Source organism: Microtus pennsylvanicus, chromosome 12 (genome assembly GCF_037038515.1).
Source record: "Microtus pennsylvanicus isolate mMicPen1 chromosome 12, mMicPen1.hap1, whole genome shotgun sequence".
NCBI classification, from domain to species: domain Eukaryota; kingdom Metazoa; phylum Chordata; class Mammalia; order Rodentia; family Cricetidae; genus Microtus; species Microtus pennsylvanicus.
The window spans coordinates 88,286,405-88,306,799 of NC_134590.1; positions in this window are offsets into that span (position 1 = coordinate 88,286,405).

Genomic DNA, 20,395 nt, shown 5'->3' on the forward strand with positions numbered 1-20,395 from the left:
GGCATGGGCAGGAGAGGGTTGCCCTTCCCCACCACAACAATGCCTGGGGCAGGTGGAAGAGCCTTCCCTGACCCCCAACAGATGCAAGCAACACTTTGGAGAGCAGGTCCTGTACCTAATCAGGGGACCACAATAGAACCAACCCTGTTAGCAGAGGTGTGGATGAGCCAGCTTCAACGTTGTGAGCATGGCAGAGATGTCCCCACTTCTCATCTGTCTTGAGGTGGCATGGGCAGGGGAATGATGTCTTTTGCCTCTGCCCATCAACACCAGAGGCAGGTGGGAGAGATGACCCTATGGTCATAAGAGCAGGAGAACCGTCTCCGATCCCCACCGGCCGCAACACTCAAAGAGCAGGCCGTGGACCTTGCCAGGAGAGCACAATAGGTGTAGGTGAGCCATCCCTGAAATTGTGACCATGGAGAGCTGTCCCCACTTTCCACTTGGCAGATCAACCCTCCAGATGCTCAGGCCCAGACCTAGGGTTATGACTTGGTCTGCCCCAACAGCCACCACATCTTTGATTTACCAGAGCATGTGAAGGAACCTGACCCACAGACCCAAAGCTGCAGGATCTCCACAATACAGGGTGCCAGTGGGATGTCCAGGAGGAGTCCTAGTGGGGGCCTAGCATCCAATGTGTAGTGGAGATCAGGGACCTTGAACCAGCAATGACTCTTTACAACAAACACTTGCAAGTAGAGATGTATGGACAAAGGGGTATACAGCCTGACTTGTTGGGTCACGCTGCAGCTTCCACGATACGATTTTTAATTCCTTCCCTTTTTGTTATTTTTCTCATTTTATTTTCTTCATTTCTTTCTCTTGAATTTTGTTTTATTGGGGTACAGGAGTGGAGTGCAGTTGCGAAGGGATGGGGAATGAATGGGATCGAGATACACGATTGAAAGAAACATAGAATAAGTAAATTTTGTTAAAAAGGAATAGAGGTGTTGTCTTAGTTAGGATTCTCTAGAGTAACAGAACTTATAGAATGAATTTCTCTCTCTCTCTTTTGCCTAGAGAAGTAGACTCAAATGCCAGTGAAGGAATGGACTCGCTAGTGAGGCAAGAGCAAACATGCAAAGAGAGAGGCTTCCTTCTTCCATGTTCTTGTAGAGGCCTCTAACAGAGAATGTGGCCCAGATTACAGGTGGATTTTCCCACAGAGGTTAAGAGCATTGCCTGCTCTTCCAAAGGTCCTGAGTTCAATTCCCAGCAACCACATGGTGGCTCACAACCATCTGTAATGAGGTCTGGTGCCCTCTTCTGGCCTCCAGGCATACACAGACAGAATATTGTATACATAATAAATAAATAAAATATTTTTTTAAAAAAAGATCTGGATTAGAAGTGTATCTTCCCACTCCAAATTTAGCAGAAACCCCTCACAGGCGTGCCCTCCATTTTTTTTGGTTTTACTTAATTCCAGGTGTAGTTAAGTTGACAACTAAGAATAGCCATCACAGGGGCTGATGAGGTATTTCAGTGTAGAGTCCAAAGGCCTGTGTTTAGTCCCCTGGACTCACATTGCATACAGCTGATTTTACAGCTTGTCCACCAACCTTCACATGAATGCCTACACATGTGTGCATACATGCACACACACCACAAATAAATACATGTAAACAAAACAAGAATATTGTCTCACCAGTTGAGAGTCTTCAGTCAGATTCTCACCTCAAAGAGAGTAAAAGAAACTTTATTCTGAGCTAACTATGAGTGACCATGTCTCACAAAAGCACACTGGGTTCCCTCAAATGACACATTCCAAAGTGCAGTCAACAATATGAACTTTTTATAGAAAAGCAGAAGAAACTATTCAATCAGTCGGGTGGACAGTGGTGGAACACACCTTTAATCCCAGCACTCAGGAGGCAAAGGCAGGTGGATCTCTGAGTCCAAGGCCAGCCTGGTTCACAGATCAAGTTCCAGGGCAGCCAGGGATACACAGAGAAATGTCTCAGGACAAAAACATAAACCGAGGCATTTACCAACTATGTGGCAGAGACAGCCATAGAAACAGTCGCCTTAGTGGAGAAGACTGTGCTGTTACAGATTCAGTCTAATGATTTGACTTTCCCATTGGAAGCAAGTGGTCTACTAATAACACACCCCAAAGGCTTTGTGGGAGTCAAAAGCATGTTAGTTTAGCACAGAGATGGGCAGCATGAGGCTATGAGGGGGACTCTAGAGAGCACCAAATGCCTTGGGCTGTGGATGTACAACATTCCAGTTCTCCACAAGCATCAACCTTTTAGAATCCTCCTCACTTTCATTGACCTTTTCTGGGAACTTCTATTCCCACTGGAGTGGAGAGCTCCTATCCTTTCCCATGTTCCCTGGTGTGTGTGCACATGTGCATTTGTCCATATCATGAGGGTGCAGAGCACATGTATGCCAAGGTTATGTAGGAGGCCGAGGACAACTTTGTGGAGTAGCTCCTCGTACCTATGTGTGGGTTCCAGATACTGAACTACGGTATTTAGGCTTGCACAGCGAGGTCAGCCCTCTTTCTGATCCCATTTAGGGTCTTCTGAGAACCATGGGTGCCTTCAAAGTTAGACTTTACTTTCTGCAGGTGTCGGCTTCCATCCTGGCTGAGTAGTGAGACTTTAATGATTTTGAAGTTCCCTTACTGCTGTAGCATAACTTTTTCCTCTGCACATAATATGAACATCCCATCACCCTAGTGGAACAGAGGTGACCCTGGCCAGCTGGTCATTGTAACTAGTTATGTGGTTAGTGCGCTTCATCTCTGGAGTGTGTTTCTGGCGAGGCTTATTCAGTTTTCCTTCCTAACTTTAAATATTGAAACCATAAAAAACATTCCCCTCAGGGCAGTCATTCTTGATCATCTCCTTATATGCACTATTCTGTACGAGGCTTTATCTTTTGGGCTACCAATCAACTCCCAAATTGTGACATGGAGGCTTAATATTAGTTATGAATGCTCAGCCTCGCTTAGGCTCATTTCTGGCTAGCTCTTTTAACTTAAATTAACCTGTTTCTCTTTATCTACCTTTTGCCTTTTTTTTTAACTCTTCTTCCTTTCTTCCTTCTGTATATGTTATTTTCACTGCTTCTGATATCTGACTGGCTGGCGGCGGCCTACCTACCTGGCACCTGGAGTCTCTCTCTCTTTCTTCCTCGTTCTCTCTTCTCTTCCATTCCCTTCCCTTCCCTTTTCTTCCCCTCCCTTCCCATCCCTTTTCTTCCCTTCCCTTCCCTTCCCTTCTCTTGTTCCTCTCCCAAGCCTACATTTCTCCTCCTATGTATTCTCTCTACTCTCCAGCCCAGCCTATCCCTCTACCATCTAGCTATTGGCCATTCAGCTTTTTATTTTATTAGGCCAGTTGGGTGCCTTAGGCAGGCAAGGTGAAACAAATGCAATACACCTTTACGTAATTAAATGCAAACCTTCCATCCTCACACAAATGCAGCGTAAGCAGCCTTTACACATTTACAGTAATTGCAGTATAAACAGTGTAACACATCTTTGCCCAGTTAAAATAATATTCCACAGCACAGTACACCATAATTACTTCAATTTTTAAAAATCCATAAACAAAGCTTGCATTCACCAAACTATTTATTTTAAATAATTTCCCCAATAAAAAGTTACCAAGCTGATTTTTTTCTTTTAAAGACAGGGTCTGTAGCCCAGGCTGGCCCTCCTGCCTCAGAGTCCTGTACTGTGCCAGCACACCAGAGCTTCCTGCTTGCCAGAGGTGTGTGCTCTCTGCCAGGTGCCGTGATGCTCCCAGCCCAGACAGATACATCTGTATCAACAGACAATTTCTATATGATACATAATTTTTATACACCTCTCTCGCAATGGAGAAGTTTCATATCCTTTGCCCACCTTTTTCTTTAGCTGAGATCCAGCAAAAAAGATGATTTATTATTGTACACATTACACTTGGCCGATAGGGAACAGAGCTAGTTCAAAATGCAACAGGTTCAGGGCAGAGGGCCAATGGGAATGTTCTGAACAAGGCAGTCTCTCAGGGATGGCCTCTGTGGTGCAAGGCTGCAATTCCAGACCCACTGAGACTTACTGAGAACGGTAGCATACATGTCACCTTGGAGCGCGTCCTGGTCTCCAGCATCCCTATTTCTGTTTCCTCAGCCTCTGTGTACACACCAGCTAGCTTACATGGACTTCTGCCTGCACTCACTCCTCCCCTGCTGTGCTCTCAGGGCGCAGGAGTATCAAGGAAGCTAGAACTAACAACAAGAGCTTTTAACCATATCTTATTGGGATATGGTGGGAATGATTTTTTTTTGTTGTTGCTATCGTTTTTTTTTTCTCTCTCATAGACCTGAAATCGCTTTTTATCAGTAGGAGAATTTTGGTCAATATGTTACATGTCTATAATCTAGAACTTGGAAAGTGGAGGCAGGAGGATCAGGAGTTCAAGGACAGCTTTGGCTACAGAACAAACTTGATTGTTTGCCTTTAATGTTTGGCAAAGGGCACTCACTATGTAGCTTAGGCTGGCCTGAAACTCACTGTTATCCCAGCCTGGCCTCAGGACCCATGTGCCTCCCTAAGCCTCCCAAGAACTAGGATTATCAATGTTCCACACCATACTTGGCATATTACAACAAGTTTGAGGCCAGTTGTGGCTACTTTGTCTCACAAACAAACAAACCAAGTGAATTTGTTTTATACCTTACAATAACATTTCTCATTTGTTTTTGTTTTTGCTTTTTTAATCTAAAAAAATGTTTCAAAATGACTGTGTTAGTATTTTGTAAAACCCGAACGGTCTTGTACACTACAGGTCTGTGCCACTACAGGTTGGTATAGGACCAGGGAACTGGGTCTGGAGACTTAAACACACACACACACACACACACACACACACACACACACACACACACACACACAGAGAGAGAGAGAGAGAGAGAGAGAGAGAGAGAGAGAGAGAGAGAGAGAGAGAGAGAGATGGGTCATTCTTGATACAAGAATGCCAAGTTTATTGTGCTCAGGGGAAGCTTATATAGGGCTCTGGCCATGCCCCAGCTCTTGGGATCTTTCAGCTGCACCCCCACCAGCCTGCTGTGAAGGTCTTGTGCTCAGAGCAGCTGCAGCCTGCTCAGAGCAGAGGAAAACAAGTTGTTTTCAAGAAATTCAGGGTTTGGGGAACCATATCCCCCAGCAGCTCCCAACAGTATTTGCCTGTGATCTTAGCACTTGGGAAGCAGGATTTCTGCAATGTGGAAACCAACTTCATTCATTTAATGAGTTCAGGGACAGGCAGGACTACATAGCAAGATGCTGTCTCAAACAAGAAAACAATATAAATATAAGGTTTTAAATGGAAAAATAAAAAATTTTGCTTATATGTGACACACCAGGATGGGTGACTAATTGCAAATTGACTAATTAAGCTAATTAACGTATACACTGTTTCCCTTTGTCTTGTGAGTTGCCTTTTTTTAAAATTTATAAATGCCCAACCAATAGCTCAGACTTATTACTAGCTAATTCTTAGATTTAAATTAACCCAATTTTCTATTTATGTTTTGCCACATGGGTCAAGACTTTTTACCTCATTTTGAACACGTCCTGATTGTTCAGTGGTTGACAGACATCACTCCTGACTAACCCACGTCACCCGAGTTCTCAGTTTCATCGTTCCTCCTAACCTTATCCTGCCTGGCTATTGGTCAAACAGACTTTATTATTAACCAATAAGAGAATATATCTTCACAGCATTTCCCCTTTCTGTCTAATCAAAAAGGAAGGATTCAACTTTAACATAGTAAAATTACATACCTTTCTGTACTGCAGTTCCTTTAAGAGTCTGTGGGAATCTGCCATTCTGCTTAGATCATGGCAGCTGGCAGCCAGCTCTAGCTCATGGGTAGCTGTCTGGAGATGCATCTCTGCTTCACTGTCAGCATGAGGGATTAGGGAGTCTAGTACGGCTCCATTTCTGTGCATTTAGAACCTTTTTTTAAAAAACTTTTTTAGGTTTTATGTGGATTCATGCCCAACAGTGGGTGCCATTTATAAGTGGAATGGAAGTTACTGCCCCACCAACAACTACCAAATAAACACACTGATACCTAATAGTACTTTTAAATACTCAACCAATAGCTCAGGGTTCTTACTATCTCTTACATTTAAATTAAGCCATATTTCTGTCTATGCTTTGCCACGTGGCTCAAGACTTTTTTACCTCATTTTCAACATATGCTGCTTGTTCAGAGGCTGACAGTATCTCTCCCAACTCTGCCCCCTTCTCCGTGAGGTGCCTTTTAATTTATTCCTTATGTCTTTTGCTTATTGGAGTTTTGTATTTCCCTGAGACTTGAAAATAGAAGGCAATAAGTTAATTTCCTCCTGCAGTGGACACCTGTGCTCCAGACAGCGCTTGGGTATGGCCACGGGTACAGGGATTTAATTACTAAGAAGAGGATGTTATCATTTTAGACTAAAACACCGTGACAGCTGAGGTGGATTACTGTCATTTATTTTCTGTTGGTCTGTCTTCAAAACCGGCTCAAAATAGAAATCCCATGGTGCTCTTGAGCCAGTCCTTTTATAGAAAGCCACTGGTGTGGTTTCTAATGAGCCTGTGAGCCACAAAGTGCCATCATCCAGCTCACTCTGAAACACTTGGCTTCCGAGTGTTGCCTCCAGCCTCCCCCGCGTGCTTTTCAGTTTTTCTAGGAGCAGATCATTATGAAGCACAGGCTCCTCTTCGCTCTTTTCTTAAATGTGGGCAGTGAAGGTTCCTCAGCCATATACATGGTCTCATTATTTCAAATTCTTGAATTTGGCTCTCTCCCTATAATATGAGGCTTTTCTTGGTGTTCAGTATTTGAGGTTCTTATAATCAAGATGCTCACACAAAAATGTGTTTATCATGAAATAATACCAAACTCACAACAGATGTCCACTCTCACATGTGGATGCGGTGGGGTAAGTATAGAAACACGGCACGATGTGTGTTACAATATTTTCAGTGTTTCAACAGTAACACCCAACAGTCTTGAAGCCTCACAGCTCAGCTGCCAACCGTGTTACCCTTCTCTACCGCACATGAACACAGTTCACATTCTAGACACACATAACAGAAAAGATTGAAACAGATACATTCAAATAAACACACACACACACACACACACACACACACACACACACACACACCCCTACACTTCTACCATAGGACTAATATGAGGTTTAATTAGAACATATAAAAAAATGCTTCACACCATGCTAGTGTGTATCTAGCATTTGCTAAATACCAAGCACGGTGCCAAGTATTTTTTATGTGTGTTCTGTGACAGGCACCTGGACTGGTTCCAGACCTTGGTTGTTGTGAATAGTGCCACAGTAAAGATGGCTCCACAGAAATGTGTTTGGCATTGCTGATTTAGTTCCTTCAGATCTGTACCCAGGAACACAATAGCTGGGACACATAGAAGCTATATTTTAAAGTCTCTCTGTTGTTTTGTTTGTTGGAAGCAGGGGTTCATGTGATTCAACTGGCCTTCTGAACTCACTACATAGCCAAGGGTGATCTTAGACTCCTCTTGCCTCTATTTCCCAAGTACCAGTGTTACAAGCATGTGCACTATTCCCTGTTTATATGGTATTGGAGATTGAAACCATTGCTTTGTCCTTGCTAAGCAAAAATTCTAGTTTATCCCTATGTAATTCCTTTATTTGTTTGTTTGTTTGGTTTTGTTTTTTCTAGCTGTCCTAGAACTAGCTCTTGTAGACCAGGTTGACCTTGAACTCTCAGAGATCTGCCTGCCTCTGCCTCTCAAATGCTAGGCATTTAAGGCATGCACCACCACTGTCTGGCCTACAATTTCTTTATTTTTCAACCTAGTGCAATGCTACAGCTGTAGTTAAAATTTTGTTTATGCATATGAGTGTTTTTTCCACTGTATGAGTACTGCTGGTATGTGCCTGGTGTCCACAGAGGCCAGAAAAAAGTATTGGCGTAACTGGAGGTTTCTCTCCTGCCTGCCAATTCCCAAATAACCACTCTGGGCCTTAATATTAATTGCAAACTGTTTGGACTATTAGTTCAGTCTTGTTGTTAACTAGCTCTTATAACTTAAATTAATCCATTTCTATTGTTTTATATTTTATCACAAAGCTTGTGGCTTGTTACCTCACATCTTGCTTCCCTGGTGGCTACTGGCATCTCCCTGACCTGCCTTCTTTCCCCTGTCTCTGTTTGAGTTCCTGCCTAGTTATATTCTGCCCTGCCATAGGCCAAAGCAGTTTCTTTATTAACCAATAGTAATAAAACATATTCACACCATATAGAAGGGCATCACTCACTATACCAGATCCCTGGAACTTGAGTTACAGCCAGATGTGAGATGTCATGGAAATGCTGGAGCCCTCTCTATGATGTTTTCTTTTTTTTTTATAAATTTATTTATTTATTAAAGATTTCTGTCTCTTTTTCGCCACCACCTCCCGTTTCCCTCCCCCTCCTCCAATTAAGTCCCCCCCCAGCCCGAAAAGCAATCAGGGTTCCCTGTCCTGTGGGAGGTCCAAGGAACCCCCACCTCCATCCAGGTCTAGTAAGTTGAGCATCCAAACTGCCTAGGCTCCCACAAAGCCAGTGCATGCAGTAGGATCAGAAACCCATTGCCATTGTTCTTGAGTTCTCATTAGTCCTCATTGTCCGCTATGTTCAGAGAGTCCGGTTTTATCCCAGGCTTTTCCAGACCCAGGCCAGCTGGCCTTGGTGAGTTCCCAGTAGAACATCCTCATTGTCTCAGTGTGTGGGTGCACCCCTTGCGGTCCTGAGTTCCTTGCTCATGCTCTCTCTCCTTCTGCTCCTGATTTGGACCTTGAGATTTCAGTCCGGTGCTCCAATGTGGGTCTCTGTCTCTGTCTCCTTTCATCACCTGCTGAAGGTTAATATTCAGGAGGATGCCTATATGTTTTTCTTTGGGTTCTCCTTATTTAGCTTCTCTAGTATCACTAATTATAGCCTCAATGTCCTTGGTTTATGGCTAGAAACCAAATATGAGTGAGTACATCCCATGTTGCTCTTTTTGGGTCTGGCTTACCTCACTCAGGATAGTGTTTTCTATTTCCATCAATTTGCATGCAAAATTCAAGAAGTCCTTGTTTTTTATTGCTGAGTAGTACTCTAATATGTATATATTCCATACTTTCTTCATCCATTCTTCCATTGAAGGGCATCTAGGTTGTTTCCAGGTTCTGGATATCACAAACAATGCTGCTATGAACATCGTAGAGCATATACTTTTGTTGTATGATAGGGCCTCTCTTGGGTATATTCCCAAGAGTGGTATTGCTGGATCCAGGGGTAGGTTGATCCCGAATTTCCTGAGAAACCGAAACACTGCTTTCCAGAGTGGTTGCACAAGTTTGCATTCCCACCAGCAATGGATGAGTGTACCCCTTTCTCCACAACCTCTCCAGCAAAGGCTATCATTGGTGTTTTTGATTTTAGCCATTCTGACAGGTGTAAGATGGTATCTTAAAGTTGTCTTGATTTGCATTTCCCTGATCGCTAAGGAAGTTGAGCATGACCTTAAGTGTCTTTTGGCCATTTGAAGTTCTTCTGTTGAGAATTCTCTGTTCAGCTCAATGCCCCATTTTATAATTGGGTTGGTTAGCCTTTTGCGGTCTAGTTTCCTGAGATCTTTATATATTTTGGCGATCAGACCTTTGTCAGTTGCGGGGTTGGTGAAGATCTTCTCCCAGTTAGTGGGTTGCCTTTGTGTCTTAGCGACAGTGTCCTTTGCTTTACAGAAGCTTCTCATTCTCAGGAGGTCCCATTTATTCAATGAGGTCCTTAATGTCTGTGCATCTGGGGTTATACATAAGAAGTGGTCTCCTGTGCCTATGTGTTGTAGAGTACTTCCCACTTTCTCTTCTATCAGGTTCAGTGTGTTCGGACTGATATTGAGGTCTTTAATCCATTTGGACTTGAGTTTTGTGCATGGTGATAGATATGGATCTATTTTCATTCTTCTACAGGTTGACATCCAGTTTTGCCAGCACAATTTGTTGAAGATGCTCTCTTTTTTCCATTGTATACTTTTAGCTCCTTTATCGAAAATCAGGTGTTCATAGGTTTGAGGGTGATGCGACCCCAAAAACTCTATTAAAGAACTCCTACAGCTGATAAACACCTTTAGTAATGTGGCAGGATACAATATCAACTCCAAAAAATCAGTGGCCTTCCTATACACTAAGGATAAGGAAACAGAGAGGGAAATTAGAGAAGCATCACCTTTCACGATAGCCACAAATAGCATAAAATATCTTGGGGTAACTCTGACCAAGGATGTGAAAGATCTATTTGACAAGAACTTTAAGTCTTTGAAGAAAGAAATTGAAGAGGACACCAGAAAATGGAAAGATCTTCCTTGCTCCTGGATTGGGAGGATCAACATAGTAAAAATGGCAATTCTACCAAAAGCAATCTATAGATTCAATGCAATCCCCATCAAAATCCCATCAAAATTCTTCACAGATCTGGAGAAGACAATAATCAACTTTATTTGGAAGAACAAAAAACCCAGGATAGCCAAAACAATCTTATACAACAAAGGATTGTCTGGAGGCATTACCATCCCTGACTTCAAACTCTACTACAGAGCTACAGTATTGAAAACAGCTTGGTATTGGCATAAAAACAGAGAAGTCGACCAATGGAATCGAATAGAAGACTCTATGATGTTTTCATCATTTATATTTATTGTTATTTCAGGTAGCCCTTGATAGCCTGGTACTCACTATGTATACCCAGACTAACCTCCAGCCTACAGTAATTCACCTGCCTCTGCCTCCAAAGCACTGAATTACAGGGATGAGCCAGCCTTGCCCAGCTCTCATCTTTTGATTGTAGTATTCTACATCCCTGATTGTTTACAAGTCTATAACATATGTTCATATTCTCTGAGGAACATGTGAACAAGTTCAGGTTCTAATAACAAATCCAAAGTACAATTCCACCACAGTTTACTGACGTGGTTTGAAAGAAAATGGCCCCCAAAGGGAGTGGCACTATTGGGAGGTGTGAGCTTGTTGGAGTAGGTGTGGCTTTGTTGGAGGAAGTGTGTCACTGTGGGGGCAGGCTTTGAGGTCTCTTTTGCTCAAGCTTCCCTCAGTGTGATATCCAGTCCACTTTCTATTGCCTTCTGATCATGTCTGTCTGCATGCCCCCTAATGGACTGAACCTCTGAACTGTAAGCAAGCCCCCTCAATTAAATGTTTTCCTTTATAATAGTTTCCATGGTCATGGTGTTTCTTCACAGCAGTAGAAACCCTAACTAAGACAGTTGGGGAACCAATATGTTTATTGGACTTATTGATAGGTGAGGGATTTTTTGTCAGGAGTGTGGGTGGCCCCAAAGCAGTCTCCCCAAAGGTCTTCACCCAGCCTGGATGATGGTTTTCCTAGAGATGCCCTGCTTTCTCTACTCTTCCCCAGGCCATACAGTTATCTCAGAATTGCACACAATATACTTGGGAGGAATGGTCAGGTGCTTAGGTGCTTGGAGTTTGCTAACTTCGTAGAGGTCTGGGGAAATCATTGTGACTTCTTACTTTCACAGATGAAGCTTGAATGTTTGTCACTAAAAGACTGTGTTAGAATTTGGATCACAGCTAAGCATAGTGGTTCATGCCTTAAGTCCCTAGCACTCTGGAGATAGAGGCAGGAGGATCTCTGTGAGTTTGGAATCAGCCTAATCTACATAGTTCCAGGACAACCTACCCAGTGAGACCCTACTTTGAAAACAGCAACAACAACAAAGAATTTGGATCATCTAACAAAGTATCTGGTCCAATCAACTCGAAGAGAGAAGGATAGTTTCTGAGGTTTCAGTGCTTGGCTGTGGAGGCCAATCATCCTGGTGGCAGGAGGCTGTGATAGGCTGTTCACCTCAAGACAGGAGGAAGAGGAGAGGGTCAAGGAAGTACAACCTCCAGAAGACAGGCCTTCAGTGACCTACTTACTCCAGCTGGGCCTTGCTGCCTGATTTTATCTCAGAACAGCGCCACTATATTATAACTCCCTCAAGAGGTTAATCCACTGATAGGTCAGGTCCCCAGAATTCAATCACCTTCCAAGAGCCTGTGAGCTGGAAGGAGCCAAGTCTCTAGAAGCCTGTGACAGGCATTTCCTATTCAAACTATGAAAGACTCTGTGAACATTCTATGAATAAGTTAATGATGACCTAGTAAACATGTCTCACATAAGCCTAAAAATAAAGCATTGCTCCTTTCTGACTCTGAGGAGTCAGTAAAGGTGTAACTCCCCACAGAAGAGGCTTTGTTTTTAACTCAGGATAAACATGCCTGAATTCTAGGTCGAATGCCTTAAAGTTATTATTAGCCATGGGTTTTAAAATACCAATGAAGTAGACATGTCATTTTAAAATATAATTTGTGGTCCATGTAGAATGTCACTAATGAACTACTTAACTGCATCTCTAAGCCGTATGAATTCAGCTTTCGAATAGAGGTGAAGGTCGGGGCTGTGCTGCTTGGCGGTGTCTTTACTGAAGCTATAAGAATATTTTTGCAAGTTTTAATTATAGGTTCTTTGTAAAGATATTCTTACCCGGCTATTACATTATATAACGGCAAAGAGCTGGAGGAGGTTTCTTTGGGTGGCGAATAAATAATCACCTGCCATATCTTCAGACGCTCCCGATGAGTCCTGCGTTTTCAGCGTTTGTGAATACAGTGTCTCAAAATTTCCTCTGTAAGCTTTTGTGTTATGTTCCTCAAAAATAGATAAAATATTCTCCAGCTCAGTTTAGAATAGAGGAAAAGAAATAGCAAAAATCCTTTCTCTTTCTAAATCTCATCTAACCACATTTATTTGGTATATAGTACTATAACATTTTTTTTACTTCTTTTTTATTTTTTTTAAAAAAGAAAACAAGCTATCTTTTTTCATTATACATATCAATCCCAGTTTCCACTCCCTTTCATAGTCCTGTTCCCTACAAAGCCCCCCATCCACTCCTCAGAGAGGATAAGGCATATTGCTTTAGGGAAGATCTGAGGCCCTCCCGACATATCTAGTTTGAACACGATAGCCATCCAAAGAGAACAGGTTCCAAAAAAGTCAGTACAAACAATAGGGATAAATCCTGATGCCAATGCCAGTAGCCTCGCAGTTTGCCCCAGCCATGCAACTATCAATCCCATTCAGAGGGACTAGTTTGGTTCTATGCTGTTTTCTTCCCTGTCCAGCTGGAGTTGGTGGGCTCCCATTGGCTCAGGTAGGCTGTTTTCAGTGGGTGAACCCATCATGGTCTTGACCTCTTTGCTCATATTCTCACTCCTCCCACTCTTCAACTGAACTCTGGGAGCTCGGTCCAGGGCTCTGAAGCAGGTCTCTGTCTATGTTTCCATCAGTTGCTGGATGAAGGTTCTATGGTGATATTTAAGATAATCATCAGTCTGATTACAGGGCAAGGCCAGTTCAGGCACGCACTCCTTTATTGCTTAGGGTCTTAGCTGGGATCATCCTTGTGGATTCCTGGGAATTTCTCTAGTGCCAGGTTTCTTGCTAGCCCCATAATGGCTCCCTCAATCAAGATATCTCTTTCCTTGCTCTCATCTCTTTTCTTCCTCCATCTCAACTATCCCATTCCCTCAAGTTCTCCTCCCCTCTCCCCGTCTCCTCTTCCCCTTCTGCCCTCCATATTCCTCCCACCCCCATGCTCACAATTTTGCCAGGCAATCTTATCTATTTCTCCATTTCAGGTCAATCTATGTATATTTAACTTGGGGCCTTTTTTACTTCTTGAGTTCATGTCGCCAAGAGCGCCATGCTGGACATGGTGATTGCAAGCTCGAGGGACAATGATCTCGTGCCTTCTGTATGGAACTTGCTTATTTTCAGAATGGAACATTTGCTGTTGTTATCTTGATATTTTTAGAGTCTCAAAGCTTTTTTTTTTTTTTAGCCAAGGAGAACCTTGAACTTCTCCTCCTTCACCACCCAAATTTAGAGACTGTTGGGATTGCACACCCAACCTACATGTGGCTTGTTTTGTCTTTAAATGTTCAAGGTCTTTGTTTATTTTTTCCTTTTTTATTTTACCTACATTTTTGATCATTAGGGACCTTTTTACTATTTTATTTGTAATGTAGTTTTCTTATTTCTATTCTCTTCCCTTCTGTATTTGTCTGTTTACTAAACCGACTCTTCAGTTTGTTTTCCTTTGCACCTCCTCACCTACTGACCTCATCCTCGCTTCGCCTTTAATTACTGGATTTACACGTTTGGATAGCACACCTAATCTGCAGAAGATGCTTTTTACATGCCATGCTACTAATTGTAGTTATTCAAAGACATGTGACCTCAAGGACTGCTAAACTTTCCCCCTTATTTTTGGCCTAGCCTTCTTTGAGACAGAGTCTCACTCAGAAGCCCTCACTATGTAAACCAGGCTGACCTCAAACTCACAGCATTCCATCTGCCTCAGTTTTCTGAGTGCTGAGATTAAAGTCATGCACCACTGTAGAATGAATTCTAATTGTTCTGAATAATAAAAACGCAGAGTCAGATATAGGGGTTAATGCTGAAAGATAAGAGAAGCAGATCAGCCAACCACTAGAGAGTTCTTACCTCTACCAATGCTCAGACCGAAGGGGCAATTCTATCTCTACAAATCCTTAGACTGAATGTTGTTTCTACCAAATCTCAGACTGAATCTGAGCTTCTGTCTCCTCCCACCTTATACCTCTCTCTGCCCGGCCATATCGCTCCCATTTCCACCTCACTAGTGCTGGGATTAAAGGCCTGGGATCCCAAGTGCTGGGATAACCTTTATATGAACTCTGTTCAAGGTGGCCTTGAACTCACACAGATTGTCTGCCTCTACCTCTGGAGTGCTGGAATTAAAGGTGTGTGCCTCCACTGCCTGGCCTCTATAGCTAACTAGTAGCTTAGCTCTGCATACTGATCTTCCAGCAAGCTTTATTTGTTAGATTACAAACAAAATGTCACTACACACCACCGTGCCCAACTTGGTTTTTGCTTTACAGGTGGGGTATCTTGTATCACTGTCTGGATTCAAGTCCTCTATATAGTGGAGCATGGACTTGAACTTCTTACCCTTCTGCCCCCACTTCTGAGCACTGGCACTACAGGCTCTCTCCACCATGCCTAGTTAATGCTAGTTACACACCGTTGGTGACTGAACCCAAGGGCTTCATGTGTGCTAGGCAAACTATCAACCTCATTGTCACTCCTGGCCCTGAACAATTTTGATCTGATACTCCAGTAGAAAAAACATTTGAACACGTTTCCTTTATTTTATGACTGTGTATGTCTGTAAACTAGGTACATCTACATATACACACGTGAATCATTACATATATAATCATCATATACAATTTAAAAACAGAGCTACAGTTAAATTTAACAAAGGATAAAACTATTTAGGCTAAAGTTCCAACGCTTTTCCCTGAGTGCTAGCGGATCATCTTGTGCACACAGGGATTCAGGTTTGTATTTTATTCATTGTTTATTCATTTGAGACAGCAAGAAGCCACATTCCAGGGAAAATGGTGAGGATTTTGAGATTCACATTTGGAACTCAGGACACTGAGTTCGGGATTCTCACCCAAAGGAGCTCTTCTTCCCACAGAGAGGAGCCATCCCTGACAAGGAAGAAGGCGGGGGCACGGGGTGGGGGGACCTCATTCCCCTGTGTAGAAGAGGGTGAGGTGGGGAGCACTTCTTGAGACCTCTTCAGTGATGACAGAAAAGTACATTTTTTTATTATTTTACATTTTATTTAATTGTTTTCTCATGCATAGGTGGGTTTAGTTCAGTAGGAAGTTTGAAACTCTTCCTTTAAGCAAGGGCACTACCATTCTTACACTAGGACAGATGATTTCTGTCATTTCATTTTGTTTTGTTTTTTTGTTTTGTTTTTCTAGACTGAATTTCTCTGTGTCTGTTCCTGGCTGTCCTGGAAACTTGCTTTGTAGACCAGGCTGACCTCAAATTCACTGTGATCCGCCTGCCTCTGCGTCCCAAGTGCTGGGATTACAGGCGTGCGCCCCACTGCCCATCTCAGACTATTTCTTATACTGCTGAAGGTATAAAAGTTCTTGTGCTAGTGTGCTTTCTATTGCTGTGGGTAACACCATGATCAAAAGCAGCCACTCTTTATAGTCCATCAACAAGGGAAGTCAAGGTGGGAACTCAAGGAGGGAGTCTGGAGGCAGGATCTTCACCAGAGACTGTAGAGGAACACTGTGAATCCATCTTTAGCATAGCCCTAAAGACTGTTTACAGGCCAGTCTGATGGAGACGTTCCTTAATTGAGGTTTCCTTTTGCCAGGTGGCCTTGCTCTCAGCCAGCAGATGACAATCTGGCCAGCATAGTTCTGGGCTTTCCTCAGCACTATCAGCAAGCAGACTCACCTAAATGCTCTGTTCTGTCTGCTGAACTAACTTCAGCTTCTTGTCAGCTTCTGGTACTTCAGCTGGAGCAGGAGGAGGGGACGCTGAAGAGGAATGTACGTGCTCTGAGTCAGACTGAAGTGTTCGCATGTGGGGGCGTGTGTGCGCTCAAGTGTGTGGTGTATGTGTGTCTAGTCCTGTTTGCATGCGTGTGTGCAGATGCTTGTGTACATTTATGTGTAGAAGGAGCTGTGGGCTGCTTCCCGCCGCCCAGCTCCCACACAGCTAGCTTTACATCCAAAATAACAACACACAAATTGTATTTTTTTTAAAGATTTTTATTTTTATGTATACAGGGTTCTTCCTGCATGTATCCTACCTTCAGTACAGAAGAGGGCACCAGATCTTATTACAGATGGTTGTGAGCCACCATGTGGTTGCTGGGAATTGAACTCAGGACCTCTGGAAGAGTAGCCAGTGTTCTTTACCTCTGAGCCATCTCTCCAGCCGCCCAAATTGTATTCTTTTAAACACTGCCTGGCCCATTAGTTTCACCCTCTTATTGGCTAACTCTCACTTCTTGATTAACCCATTTCTATTACTGAGTGTAGCACCACGTGGCTTACCAGGAAGGATCTTAACCTGCGTCCATCTTGGAGAGAAAAGCTATAGTGTCTGCTCATTTCCCTTCTTCCCAGCATTCTGTTCTGTTTACTCTGCCTACCTAATTTTCTGTCCTATCAAAGGGCCAAGGCAGTTTCTTTATTAACCAATGAAAGTAACACACAGACAGATGACCCTCCTCCATCATCTGTGTGGACACTAGAGGTGGGTGCCTTCTCGTACTCACTCTCCACCTATGTGATAAGGCAAAATCTGTCACTTGAACCCAGAGCCAGCTTGCTCTGTTGGTCCTCTGTCTCCTGGGATGACAGATGGGCCACCAACAGCATTTATATTAGTGCTATGGATCAGAATTCTGTTCCCCACAATTACATGAAAACTGCTTTACCCACTAAGCCATATATATAGCCAAGATATTTATATTTTGTGGGATCAAAATTTTGTATTTCATTTGTATTTCCAATTTTGAACGTGCAAGTCTGCAAATGTATGTAGAAGAAGCACTGCTTCAGCAAGTCTCAGCATTATTTTGGCACTGAAATAGCATGCCAGTGTGTATGAGAAATAATTAAAGCTAGGAGGTGTTATCTGAGCCAGGTTAAAGGCAAACTCCCATGTCTGTTGGCTACCAGAAAGAACTGGAGACTAAAGAATCTAAAAGTCAACTCTAGGCATCTTGTGACGGAAGAAATATTACTGACTCTGGCCACCAGAGGGCAGACCACTTAGAAAAAAAGGGCAAATCTATAGCCACCAAGATCCACCTCAGGTCCAGTCATCTCCAGGAAACTTACTTTCTTGTTTGTTTTGGAGGGGAGAAGAGAGGGGCCTTGTTTTAAAACATAGTTATATATTTAGTCCCCTGGCAGTATGTTATTATCACATAGACTGTCTTTTATGTTTTTTCTTTTTTTGTTTTTAAATATATTTTATTATTTTAAGGCCTTCAAAGTAACATATACGTATTTTGATTTTGCATCAATCTATAAGATAATTATTTTGGTGGGAAAATTGAGGTCTTTGGTATACTCATTTTTCCAATTGAACAACATGGTGTTGGAGCTGGGGATGCAGCTCCGCTGACAGACTGTATCTTCAGGATGGACAAAGATAGGTCTGTCCCCAGCAGCTGGTGTGTCAGTGCTGCGTGTAGCCCTGACACCAGGAATAGAGGGGGGACGATCAGAAGGCAGTGTTGCCATGGATACATGGTGAGCATTCAGGGCCAGCCTGCCCCAAGAGAGAAATGCTTTCTCCACTCATCTAAGACTTTGCGTCTCTCTTAAGAATTCTTTTTAGATCTACCTATTTTATCTTATGTGTGAGTGTCTCACCTTCATGCATAGGACGGAAGAGGGTGTTCCCTGAGCCTGGAGTTACTGATGTCTGTGACCCACCACGTGAGTGCTGGTTCTTGTCCTCCATGAGAGTAGCAAGTACTCTACTGTTGAGCCATCTCTCCAGCCCCTCGGTTTTGTCTCATAGATTCTGATGCAGTTTACTGTTAAACAGGTGAATATCACTCATTAAAATTTTACATAGAGGGCTGGAGAGGTGGCTTAGAGGCTAAGAGCACTTGATGCTCTTGCAGAGGACTCAGGTTCCATTCCCAGCACCCAGCCAACAAGCCCTGGTTGTCTGTAATTGCAGTTCCAGGCTATCCAATGCCCTCTCTGGTCTACAAGAGCACCAAACAAAAACTCAGTACAATTACATATATTCAGGCAAACATTCACATTATAATTTTTTACATAGACATGACTTGGTGGTCAACATTCAATTGCTGTGTTTAATTAATTCTCTTAGGAGTTGATCTGGCCCCATCTCCAAAGTGCTGATGTAACAGGCTTGTGCTGCCATGCCTGGTTTATGTGATGCTAGGACCGAATCCAGGGCACTGTGCTTGCCAGCCGAGCCCTCTTTTCTGTTGAGCTGCATCCTCAACCTCCCAGCTAGCTCTTCCTAATTTTCCTGCTTGTCAAACCTATGATACAAACAATATAAAATTTTTGTTTTGCCTTTATAATGTTTTGTTTTTTTCATATGTCATCACATGGGCTAAACTAGTTAGTTTATATAACATATTTAATAATGATAAATAATACATTTCACTCGATTCTGAATTTTTATTTTTAATCCTCCTTTTTGTTTAGTTTTACAATAGTAATATTTTTTATTGAGAATATAAATGTTAAATTTTATTAGGTAACTTTTCAACATTTACTTAAAAGACCATGTAATTTTTCTTAATAAGTTATAAAGGTCTACAAGAGCTAGTTCCGGGACCAGCACCAAAGCTACAGAGAAACCCTGTCTCAAAAAACAAAAAAAAAAAAAAAAAAAAAAAAATAAGTTAAAAAGAAATTAAAATTTTAAAAAAAGCTTGACTGGGTTGTATGTGTGGATAAAACTCTTTCCAGAAGCCCTATGTTCTTAAATAGAAATTCCACCACTGGATGGGCTGATTTCCTGTGAAAGTAATTTTAATTATTGAGTTGTTATTAAGTTGATGTGGCTACTTTATTAATATGTTCCTCTGTTATTTCAGTTTTTCACTCTGGAATAAGTTTCTTTGGTCTGGGTTAAAGTTGTAGTACATTATTGGACTATGTTTGCTAGTGTTTTGTTTTGAGATTTACAAAATTATCCTCCTTTTTAAAGTTTTTGGTGAACCACATCTTTGTTCCATTAGATGCTCAGAGTTTAGCTCATCGAAGATCTGCAAAACATCCAGTCATTTTCTGTGTTTTATTCTCCAGCATAATAATGATTTTATATTATTAAAATGCTCCTGACAGACTTCCAGAAAAAATCCTGGATTGTTTGCTTGGTTTTTGAAACATATGTTCTTTATTGCTCTGCATTTCCATCACAGATAGTTTTTCTTTTATTACATTTTTTTCATTTATTTTACTTACCCATTACAGTTTTCCCTCCCTCCTCTCCTCCCATCCCTCCCCCACCTCCCATCTACCCCCCCCCCAATTCCTCTTCCATTCAGAAAAGAACAGGCCTTCTATGGGAATCAATGAACCATGGCATATCGAGTTGAGACAGGACAAACTCCTCCTCCTGCATCAAAGCTGGGCAAGGCATCCCATCATAGGGAATAGGTTCCCAAAAGCCAGTTTATGCTCCAGGGACAAGTCCTGATCTCACTGCTAGGGACCCCACAAACAGACCGAGCTACACAGCTGTTACCCACACGCAGGGGGGCTATGATCCCATGCTGGTCTGCAGCTGTCAGTCCAGAGTCTGTGAGTTCCCGCTAGTTCAGATCAGATGCCTGTGAGTACCCAGGTCATGATCTTGACCCCCTGGCTTGTACAATCCCTCCTCCTTCTCTTCAACTGTACTCCTGGAGT